Raw genomic sequence first — 12,900 nt, forward strand, 5'->3', positions numbered from 1 at the left:
TATATGCACACATATATATATAGATAGATAGATAGATAGATACACACACACACACACATGTATAGATAGATAGATACACACACACACACATGTATAGATAGATAAATACACACACACACACACACACGCATATATAGGCACACACATACATACATGCTAACATATTTGCATACACACACACACACACATAGGTGTGAGGGTGCATGGCCTAGTGGTAAAAGTGTTGTACTCATGATCGCAAGATCGTGGTTTCGGTTCCTAGGCTGGGTAGTGCAATGTGTTCTTGAGCAGAACACTTCATCTCGTGTTGCTCTGTGCATGCTTAGAAGGATTTCGTCCATCTCTATGTTCTGAGTTCAAGTTCTGCTGGGGCCGACTTTGCCTTTCATCGTTTTGGGCTTGATAAAAAAAAGCACCAGATAAGTACTGGGGTTGATGTATTTGACTCCCTTTACCCAAGATTTTCAGGCCTTAAGTTTATTTAAGAAGGATTATTATTATGCTAGGGTTGACTGTCTTTTATCCTTTCGGGGTCGATGAAATAAGTACCAGTGAAACACGGGTCAATGTAATCAAATAGTCTGATTCTGCCAGCTCAGTACCTTAACAATAATAATAATAATAATCCTTTCTACTATAGGCACAAGACCTAAAATTTGGTGTAGGGGACTTGTCAATTACTCCGCGCCAGTGTTTCACTGGTACTTAATTCATCGACCTCGAAAGGATAAAAGGCAAAGTTGGTCTTGGTGGAATTTGAACTTAGAACATTGTGATGGACAAAATGCCGCTAAGCATTTTTCCTAATGCGCTAACAATTATGGGAAGTTAGTTCACTGCCATAATAATAATAATAATGATGATGATTTCATTTATATGCTACCAGGGCAAAGGATAAGAGAGACAATACAAAACAGACATAAAGTGTGGGAGTTTACATGTAATGAAATGACAAGGTAAATAAATAATAAAATGGGGCGGGGTAAATATACATGGCATACAGCAGTGGTTTTGAAAGTGGGTAGTACTGCCCTTCTGTGGGCGCCAGAAAAATCAAGAGGGGCGTTGGAAGAAAAGTGGGGCAATAAGTAGGGTGGCCAAAAGGGGACGAAGGATGTAACCCCCCTCCCCCCAAATAATGGGTTAATTAGGTTAAGTTTTATTTGTGGAATACTGTTGTATTGAATTTACTGCAGAAAGTGGTCTACATTTGCAGTGCTGAGTGGGGGAGGAGAAGGTGCTAGGAACGTGGTTCGAATGTCAAGGGGGTGGCAGCCTGAAAAAGTTTGGGAACCACTGGTATACAGTGAAAAGGAAGGGAAATGTACATAGTATGCTAAGGTTAACGATAAAAAAAAAAGGTGGAGCATGATAGAGATATAGTCCTCTGGAATAGCATATTCAAGGATTGGGGTTAGTCAATTTGGGGGAGAAGACTATTTGATTACATTGACCCCAGTGTTTCACTGGTACTTATTTCATCGACCCCGAAAGGATGAAAGACAAATTCAACCCTAGCTTAATAATAATCCTTCTTAAATAAGCATAAGGCCTGAAAATCTTGGGTAAAGGGAGTCAGATACATCAATTTGTAGGAGTGGGGTCAGTCAATTACATCAATCCCAGTACATGACTGTTACTTTATTTTATTGACTCCAAAAAAGGATGTAAAGTAAAGTTAGCTATGGCAGGATTTGAACTCAAACATGAAAGCAAGCAAACCAGATCTGACAAATTCTTTAAACTGACACTCTACTATCATATCAATACCCTTACACACACACACACACACACACACACACACACACACACACACACACACACACACACACACACACACACACACACACACACACACACATACACACACACAGAAAACTGTGTAAACACATGCCTATAAATACATGTCCACACATTCACCAGAGTTCATACACCGCAAAGAAAGACATTTACTACCAATCATCTAATAGATTTAATTATAAGTTACTTTAATTGGTGCAATTAAAAGTTAATTGACAGAATCTGTGAAGTTTTTAATCAAATAAACACTTCTTACGTTGTTCAAAGAACTCCAAGATTTCAAATTCAAAGGAAAATGCCTGTCTTTCTATCAGTCTTTATGGTAGTTTATTTATCTCTCTCTCTCTCTCTCTCTGTCTGTCTATTTATCTATCTATCTATCTATTTGACTGCCTTCATATCTATCTATCTATCTATCTATCTATCTATCTATCTATCTGTCTGTCTATCTGACTGTCTATCAACCAGTCTATCTATCTTTCTGTCTGTCTATCTATCTATTTATCTGTGTTTTTCTCTCTATCAATACATTTTTTGTCTGTCTATCTATTTGTGTATATGTATGTCTATGTATGCATGTATGCATATGTCTATTTCCACACACACACACACATATGTATGTATGTTATCTATCTTATTTAGCCCTCTGTCTAACTGTCAGACAATATACATGTGTATCAATCAAAATTTGTAATTATACGTTATATATATATGATTACACACACATGCATATAATAATAATAATAATAATAATAATAATAATAACAATAATAATGAGTGTTTATTGTATACAGTACTCAAGTATATAACATCTCATCTTAAAAGGGTAAAAAGGTTAAAGAGTGGACAGAAAGCAACATTAAGTCAAGCCAAGAAAGACAGCAATGGAAACCACAAGTGCAAACATGGCAAACAGAATTAAAAACAAAAGGACAGGAAAATGAACATAAAGGGCCACGAAGAAGGGAAAATATGATATGTATTAAATAGGATTTTAATGGCTATAAAGATATGCTAAAATAGAATAACACATTATCTTATTAAGTACTCGATATGAAAGTAGAGACATGTATTTTTTTTTCCCCTTTTATCATTAAAAAGTTAGACACTAATTTTAAAGTTTTACTTAAAATATGAATTGTTCAAAGTGTTTTGTTTATTTGAAGGAAATGAATTTTGAATGAAACTTTTTGAGTCACACTCTAATTTCATATAAACTCTGAGTATGTATATATGTATATATGCATGTGTATGTGTGTATGTATATATATATATATATATATATATATATATATATATATATATATATATATATATATATATACAAGTGTGTGTATGTATGTATGTGTATATATATATATATATATATATATATATCTATATTTATATATGTATATACACATATGTATGGTGTCATGTAGAAAGTACCCATGCAAAAGCCACATAATAGACACCCAGTACACCCTGTTAAGTGGTTGGCATTAGGAAGAACATCCAGCCACAGAAACCATGCCAAAACAGATGACAGCAATCTGGCACAGCCCTCCAGCTTTTCAGCTCCTGTCAAATTGTCTAACCCTTGCCACCATGGAAAACAGATGTTAGATGACGATGATAATGATGATGATGATGATGTTGATGATGAAGATATAAAAGCTTAGTACATGCTAGCATGAAAAACAGACATTAAACAATGATGATGATGATGATGATTGTCTGTGTATTCATAGGTATCTGTTAACCTGTTTACATCTGCCTATTATCTCTCTCTTTTCGTAAGATTATTAACCAGTCTCAATCTCTCTAATTCTACCCACATACCTTAGAATACATGATGTTGAAGACTCATCCAAAAACCTTATTGAGCCTGACTGAAATGAGTAAAATGAAAGAATTGAACCCAAGATGTGTCAATAATGCTACTGATGTCCACTGAGCATCTTGGACACTGTGGCTTCACTAATGTCTATATAGTGTTTTTGCCACCGATTTCAGAGTTGCACCTCCATCACCTCTTAGATAGTTGGTCTGTCCATCCATCCATCCATCTTCTCTGCCCACCACTCTGAGGAGAGCTGAGGAAGTAGAGTCCTCAAGCACCTCCTCCAGAGGGTCCTATCAGAAGCAACAATCATTACCCTTTCCAGTTGGATTCCCAAGTATAACCAACTGAAACTATGGATATTATCCAACCATCTCATTCTTGGTTTATCCCTAGGTTTTCTGCCCATTGGCTTGGCTTGAAGAATCCATCTTGCAATTTTTTCCTGTGACATTCTAATCACATGTCCATAGTACTGGGGCTGTGACCTGTCTAGGTGTGTGTTGTATGTGTTGGCACTCCGTCGCTTACGACGTCGAGGGTTCCAGTTGATCCAATCAACGGAACAGCCTGCTCATGAAATTAACGTGCAAGTGGCTGAGCACTCCACAGACATGTGTACCCTTAACGTAGTTCTCGGGGATATTCAGCGTGACACAGAGTTTGACAAGGCTGACCCTTTGAATTACAGGAACAACAGAAACAGGAAGTAAGAGTGAGAGAAAGTTGTGGTGAAGGAGTAGCGCAGGGTTCGCCACCGTCCCCTGCCGGAGCCTCGTGGAGCTTTAGGTGTTTTCGCTCAATAAACACTCAGGCCAACCAAAGCCTTGTGAGTGGATTTGGTTGACGGAAACTGAAAGAAGCCTGTTGTAGATGTGTTTGTCTCTCACCTCCATTTGACAACTGGTGTGGTGTTGGTATGTTTATGTCCATGTAAATTAGGGGTTCAGCAAAAGAGAATGATAGAATAAGTTCCAGGTTCAGTCCCACTTCATGTCATCTTTGGCAAGTGTTTCTACTATATCCCCAGGCTGACCAAAACCTTGTGAGTAGACTTGGTTGACAGGAACTGAGAAAAGAAGTCAGTCATGTGTGTGTGTGTGTGTGTATCTTTGTGTCTGTGTTTGTCCCCCACCACCATTTGACAACTGGTGTTGATGTATGTTTATATCCATGTAACTTAGTGGTTCAGCGAAAGAGAGTAACAGAATAAGTACATCATCATCATTTAATGTCCGCTTTCCATGCTAGCATGGGTTGGACGATTTGACTGGGGACTGGTGAACCAGATGGCTACACCTGACCCAATCTGATCTGGCAGAGTTTCTACAGCTGGATGCCCTTCCTAACACCAACCACTCCGAGAGTGTAGTGGGTGCTTTTTACGTGCTACCGGCATGAGGGCCAGTCCGGCGGTACTGGCAACAGCCATGCTCAAATGGTGTTTTTTACGTACCATCTGCACAGGAGTCAGTCCAATGTTTTGTTCATGTGCCACCGGCACAAGTGCCAGTGAGGCGAAGCAAGCTGGAAACGTGAGGTGGGGGGGGGGTCGATCCATTCAACTAAAAATTCTTCAAGGTGATGCCCCAGCATGGCCACAGTCTAATGACTGAAACAAGTAAAAGATAAAAGATAAACTATCCAGTTCTGTCTTTTGTTCTCTTTCTTTTGAACGGAATTGGAACGAGCAGATAGAATGAGATATCAAGACTAAAAGCTATTAACTAAGAGCAGGCAGGTTGGAAATTAGAAAAAAAAACAAAACAAAACAAACAAAACAAATAAAAAGAACTGATGTTTCAGAATAACTACTTCACAGCATTTAGCTTTGATCTTGCTGGTTGTGAGAACAATTTTATTTCAGTCAATAAGATTTAAAATTTTGGATTATTAGCCTTATTTTAGTGACAAAAGAGTCTTTTAGAACTAATAGAATTATTAGTGCATTGGAAAAATGGCTTGTGGTGTTTTTATCAGTTCTTTTTTTTCTTTCTTTTTAACCTTTTACTTGTATCAGTCGTTGGGCTGTGGCCATGCTGGGGCACCGCCTTGAAGAATTTTAGTTGAACGAATCAATCTCAGTACTATTTTTTTTTAAAGCCTGGTGCTTATTTTATCAGTCTTGTTTTTTTGCCAAACTGCTAAGTTACAGAGACGTAAACATGTCAGCACTGGTTGTCAATCAATAGCAGGGCATCACACACACACACACACACACATAATGGGCTTCTTTCAGTTTCCATCTACCAAATTCACTCACAAGGCTTTGGTCAGCCTGAGGCTACAGTAAAAGACACTTGCCCAAGATGCCACACAGTGAGACTGAAGTTCTTTATGTTTCAAGTTCAAATCCTGCCAAGTTCAACTTTGAATTTCTCCGAAGTCTATAGAATAAAATACCAGTCAAGCACTGGTGCCAATGGTACTGACTAACCCATTTCTTTCAAAATTACTAACCTTGTACTTAATACGAAAAGAATATTTACTGGGTTGCCAGATAAAATTGTTCATTTTTTATGTCCATTTCTTTAGTCATTTCCAATGTTAAATGAATTAGAACAGGAACTTATTTTTACCGTTGTATCTTGTGGTTGTTTATGGAATACCAGCATTGCTCGATTTAGGACAAATGAGGCCTTGTGCTGATTAAGTTATAAGGGCCCTTACTTGGCCCTTTTATGTTAAAATAATGTGTAAAAGCATTCACATTATTAATTTCACTTTTATAACTTCTAAGAAAAACATTTAAACATTTGACATTCAAAAAATTTATTGTAAAAAATATTTTTAGGCCGGATGATGCCTTCCCCCCCCCCTCCTTGGTCAATGGGGCCCTGTGCTTAAGCACACCTAAGCACAATGGCAAATCCAGCACTGAATGCCATTCTGGTACAGGGTCACCCATTTATAGCTGAATGGACTGGAGCAACATTGAATGTGGTGTTTTGCTCAAGAACACAATGAACCGCTGGTCTGGAAATGAGATCCACATTTCTGTGGTCTTGAGTACAACACCTTAACCACTAGATCATCATCATCATCATCATTTATTGTCTGCTTTCCATGCTGGCATAAGTTGGACAGTTTGACCAGAGCTGGTAAGGCCAAGGGCTGCACCAAGCTCCATTGTCTGTTCTAGCATGGTTTCTATGGCTGGATGCCCTTCCTAACACCAACCACTCCACATAGTGTACTGGATGCTTTTTAGGTGACACCAGCAACAGTGCTTTTAATGTGGCACCAGCACTGGTATTGATTCTGCTGTAGAAGACAGGTCTTCTTGAGTACAGCAATGTACCAAATATATACAATGGGTTTCTTTCAGTTTTCATCAACCATCTCCACTCACAAGGCTTTGAATGAACCAAGGCTGTAGCAGAAGACATTTGCTCAAGGTTCCACATAATGAAACTGAAACCAAAATTACATGGTTGAAAAGCAAACTTCTTAACCATTTCTGTGCTTACATCAATACATCAATAAACCATTTCTGTACCTACATCAATAAAGCAAATATCAGTACAATACGAGTTTCATCCATTTGAAAATTGGTTGAGCGTGTAAAGAAGAGAATTGTGTCTTTTCTTGCGTAAGTAACTGCTGTAGAATCCTGACCTCAATCTGATTGGATGGTAGACTTAATTTACCACCCAGCTTAATATCGTTATTACCTAATGCTTGGGTACATTTAGCAGAGTACACTGATATGATAGATTTAATATTCTTTTCTACTCTAGGCACAAGGCCAGAAATTTTGGGGGAGAGGGCTAGTTGATTAGATCAACCCCAGAACACAACTGGTACTTAATTTATCGACCCTGAAAGGATGAAAGGCAAAGTCGACCTTGGTGGAATTTAAACTCAAAACATAAAGGCAGGCGAAATACCGTTAAGGATCTTGCCTGGCGTGCTGACATTTCTGCCAGCTCGCCGCCCTTAATAGATTTAATATGTCCTAGCTCAGTTTAACAGCAGTATCAGGCCTTAGGTGGAGTGCAACCTGTTACAATCATTTGAGCTGGGTCTATTATAGACTGAGGTTAGGATAAAAGGGTATAGACTCATAGGGCCAGTTTTTGTGGCATATGTATTCCTCTTTGAATAGGATGCCAGTCCTCTGAGGGAACACTCACTTTTGCTAGCTAAGTAGACTGGAGCAACATGAAATGAAATGTTTTACCCAAGAACTCAATGCACTGCCCAGTCCAGGAATTGAAACCACGATCTTATGAACATGAGCCCAATGCTTTAACCACTAAGACATGCATCTCCACTATGTAGACCAGAGGTTCTCAACCAAGACTTTGTTGTTAAAATTTATGTGCAAAAAATATATTTTAGTAATTTTTTTATACAATTCTTAATAATATTTGCATATAAAAATATAATATGATTTTTTTTAAAACTTCAAATGGCTACAGGTAAAAAATGGTTGAGAACCACTGATGTAGACTTTTTTCTACCTTCTCACCAGTCTCAGAGTCCCTGAAAAAAGGATCCTGATTGCTGCCCTTCACCTTTGACCAAATCATCAAAATAACAAATCACAAAAAAAAAAACAAAAAAAACCCTTCCTTATTTTCTGTCACAGAAGTACCAGTGGTGTATCAGTGTCTGATACACCAACAGTTTTTTCTACAACAGGTACAAGGCCTGAAATATTTGTAGTGAGTGAGATAGTCAATTAAATTGACTCTAGTACCAGATTTGTGTTTATTTTATTAATGCCAAATGGATGAATGACAAAGTTAACCTCAGCAGAATTTGAACTCAGAATATAAAGCCACAAGAAATGCTGCTAAACATTTCACCTGTCATGCTAATGATTCTGCCAACATGCTGCCAACATACCAGTAATTCCAGTAATATATTGGTGTCTGATATACAAGTCAGGACTAGCAGTATATTGATTTCAAATTTTGGTACAAGTCCAGCAATTGCAGGGAGTGGGGGGGGTAAGTTGATTACATCAACCCAAGTACTCAACTGGTATTTATTTTATTGACCCCCCCACCCCACCAAGAGGATGAAAGGTAAAGTTGACCTTGGCGCAATTTGAACTCGGAATGTAAAGACAATGAAATGCTGCTAAACGTTTTGTCTGTCGCGCTAATGATTCTGCCAGTTTGCTACCTGCTGAGACACCAGTAAGTCCAGCAATAAATATATTGGTTCAAGATCTTGGCACACAATCAGCAACTTCATGTAGGTGCGTAAGTTGGTCACATCAGCCCCCTGTGCATAACTGCTACTTATTTTCTCAACCCTGAAAGGAAGAAAGGCAAAACTAACCTCGGCAGATTTTGAACTCAGAACATAAAAACGGATGGAATACTGCAAAGCGTTTTTCTCAGCATGCTAACGATTCTGCCAGCTTGACATCTTCATGAATTGCAATATACTGGTTTCAAATTTTGTCACAAGGCCAGCAAGTTGGGGAGAGAAGACAAGTTGCATTAACCCCAGTGCTCAACTGGTACTTATTCTATCAACCCGAAAAGGATAAAAAGCAAAGTTGACCCCAGCAGATTTTGAACTCAGAACGTAAAGACAGATGAAATGCTGCTTAGCATTTTGCCTGGCATGCTAATTATTCTATCAGGTTACTGCCTTAAGGACTAGCAATATATTAATATCTGATGGTACTAAGTACCAGCGATATATTGGTGTCTGATATAATCAATGATAGACCTTCCCTTGTGCCTTAATCTATAATATATACTCCATGTCAATGGAGAAAAGAGATACAGAGAAAGGGTTAAAATGTTGAACAGTCGAAACAGTGCTACAGTTTCAATCCTTAGCCATACAAATTTCACTTTATTTACAAATCTGGGAAAGGAATGAACATCACAACCTACCATTTCCTATTTTCTCAAAAATGTAAGTTTTTTGTTTGGTTTTGTATTTGATGTTTTATTTTTTGGTTTTTGTTTTTTTGTTCCTAATCATTAAAAGTCATTATAATGTTATTAAAAAGCTGGCAGGTTGTCAAAACCATGTAATGATTCTTACGGCATTGTTTTATAAATGCTTTTACAGAATATAGTTCTATTTTGATTCTTTAAAGACTCTTGCAATATATTGTTTTATGAAGGGTTACTGAATATATGGCTTTGAAAAAGGTTTTAAATAATGATATAATGGATTTTAAAGTATACAGTTTTGTATAGGCTCTTACAGCACTTAGAGTTTATAATTTTATGAAGGTTCTTGGAGTGGCTGTGTGGTAAGAAGCTTGCTTTCCAACCACATGGTTCCAGGTTCAGTGCCACTGCATGGCACCTTGAGCAAGTATCTTTTACTATAGCTGCAGCATAACTAAAGTCTTATGAGCAGATTTGGTAGATGGAAAATGAAAGAAGCCCGTCGTACACACACATATATGTGTAAATATTTACATGTATGTCTTTATGCCTATGTTTGTCCCCAGCCACTGCTTAAAAACTGGTGTTGTTGTGTTTACATCCCCATAGCATAGCAAAACCAACTAATAGAATAACTACCAGGCTTAAAAAAACAAAATAGGTCTTGAGGTCGATTTGTTTGACCAAAACCCTTGAAGTCAGTGTTCTAGCATGGCCATAGCCAAATAAAAGATAAACGATATCATTTTGTAAATGGTCTTACAATATACAGCTTTATCCCCATCTCTCACCATTGGACACTCCCCCCTCGCACTCATGTAACTGCCCCACCTCCTGATCTATTGCCCATATCTCTGGCTTCTGACAGTTTTGCTCTGGTACCCCATCACTACCATTTTATCCCTTTCTCCAGATACTCCTACCAACACTTACATAAATGCAGGGTAGCCATCAGGGCTGGATTAAGACCCATACAAGCCCTTAAGCACTTAAAATATTTTGGGGCTCCAATATATATGTAATATAAACACAAATAATCCATAAAATAAATTTCTTTCAAAATGACACAAAACTAACAGCAAGATGGAAAATAATGTTTATTTTTTTCTTGTATACTTCTATTTTATTTATATTTTATTCTTTTATTGTTTTACACATTTCAGTCATTTGACTGCAGCCATGTTAGACATCAGCTTAAAGGGTTTTAGTCAAAGAAATCGAACCCAGGATTTATTCTTTGTAAGCCTAGTACTTATTCTATTGGTCTCTTTTGTCAAACTGGGGACATAAACAGACCAACATCAGTTGTCAAGTGATGGTGGAGGGGGAAAACACAGACACACATACATACATACATACATACATACATACAGATAGATAGATAGATAGATAGATAGATAGATAGATAGATACAAGGGTCTTCTTTCAGTTTCCATCCATCAAATCCCTTCACAAGGCTTTGGTTGGCCCAAGGCTATAGTAGAAGACACTTGCCCAAGGTGCCACGCAATGGGACTGAGCCTGGAACCACATCGTTGGGAAGCAAGATTTGTACCACTCAGCCACATTTGTGCCTATTTGAAAAGTTTTCTCCTACTTTTTTTTAATTGCAAAATTTTCATTCAAATCGTCACCATGAACAATTTGAAATTATATTTCTGATCATATAAACCACTTTGAATATTACTTTAGCAAGTTTAAAGTGATTTCTTTTGTGCCATTAACTTTTTACCATTTCTGTGTACCCCACCCTCTCCCTTGATGCCATAAGCATGTCCTTATTTTACTTAATGGTTAATCCAATGCTGGTAGCCATGTATCTTCTCTTTGGCAAGATACCTCTGCTTATCCCAAGCAAAAAATCACCTCTCCATCCTCTCAAATATTTCCACAACTTAGTTAAGAAGGTGTTTCCTTTTTTCTCCTTTTCTTGTTCTTTTCTATCTTGACAACCCCACAAGCGCCAGTGTCCTCCCTCCTATGCCCAAAGCACCCCAGTGTGTACTGTAAAGTAGTTGGTATTAGGAAGGGCATCTAGCCATGGGAACCATGCCAAAGCTGACCTGGAACACAATGCAATCCTGTGACTTACTGATATTTCGTCAAACTAACTCATGCCAACATGGAAAACAGACGTTAAATGATGATGATGACGATGATGGTAAATGGGTGTTACAGCATGCGATTTTATAAAGGATGATAGAGAGATGTTTTGTAATGGGCTCTGAAAGTGTTGTTTTCTAAAGGGTCTCAAAGTGTTGTTTACTAAAGGGTATACAGTATAGTCCCTTTCTGTTCTGATCCTGACAATCTTTTCTCTTTTGTCTTTTACTCGTTTCAGTCAGTAGGCTATGGCCATGCTGTCTTGAAGAAGCTGAGTTGAACAAATCAACCCCAGTATGTATTCTTTATTTTTTTTGAAGACTTAGTACTAATTTTATCAGAATCGTTTGCTGTAAACACACCAACACTAGTGGTATGGGACAGGCACAGACACCAAGGCACACACACACACACACATATATATGATGAATATCTTACAGTTTCTGTCTATGTCTACCAAATCCACTCACAAGGCTTTGGTCAGCCTAAGACTATAGTAGAAGACACTTGCTCAAGGTGTTACACAGTGGAACTGAACCCAGAACCATGTGGTTAGGAAGCAAACTGCTCATCACACAACAAGAATGTTGATAATTATTTAAAAAAAATTCCCACCAAAACTGACCGCTACTGTTTTCGTACATGGAGTAAGTGTGTTTCTTTGTTGTAGTTTAATTAATAATGCCAGTGTTTAATCCTTCCTAGAATTAAGATCGAATGAATGTGGTGATATCTAAGGTATGTCTGTTCCCAAACAACACTTATTTTAGTGGTGTTGACACTGCCGGATTGAATGGTGCTGCCCAGGTGTCAAAACCATAATGATATCTGTGGGGCAGCTGATGATGGAGGCATGTTAGATTGTTGGTATGGCTGTTATTGTATGTTGGAATAGTTTTATAAGACATCCATTTGATATTTCTTTTTACCTTGTAGTCATCTATTTACTTCTCTCAGACAAATCTGCTGATTGAGTCCTATTTAAAGTTAATATTCAAAATGATACCAGTGATACACTGAGTCAATATAGTTGAGTTCTGTCAAATAACTCTCACTGATGTCTTTTGAGTAACTACAATTTTCAGTGCGTGAGATAGTTGGTTCAAATCTCACCAGGAATTCCCTACACAATAACACAGAGAAGATAATCTAACATTGTTTTAACAGTTTATATTTCTATATTTGTTTGCCTTCCTCTGTATATATATCTACTACACATACATAATTATACATACACACATGCACGAATGTTTACACACACACACACACACACACATACATACATACATACAAGTATATATATAT

The 12,900-nt window shown here is 37.6% G+C and overlaps 1 protein-coding gene and 1 long non-coding RNA gene across 3 annotated transcripts in view; one reads left to right on the plus strand and one right to left on the minus strand.

Moving 5' to 3' along the window:
- LOC106876104 (hillarin) overlaps positions 1–12,900 on the minus strand; it is a 97,059-nt gene that overhangs the window by 80,733 nt on the left and 3,426 nt on the right. The window lies entirely within an intron of this gene.
- LOC128250899 (uncharacterized) overlaps positions 1–12,900 on the plus strand; it is a 78,188-nt gene that overhangs the window by 62,786 nt on the left and 2,502 nt on the right. For both annotated transcript variants that reach the window (XR_008266832.1, XR_008266831.1), the window contains exon 2: positions 11,834–11,889. This is a non-coding gene — a long non-coding RNA (uncharacterized LOC128250899). The remainder of the gene's footprint in view (positions 1–11,833; positions 11,890–12,900) is intronic.

This window comes from Octopus bimaculoides, chromosome 26 (assembly GCF_001194135.2).
Source record: "Octopus bimaculoides isolate UCB-OBI-ISO-001 chromosome 26, ASM119413v2, whole genome shotgun sequence".
NCBI lineage: Eukaryota > Metazoa > Mollusca > Cephalopoda > Octopoda > Octopodidae > Octopus > Octopus bimaculoides.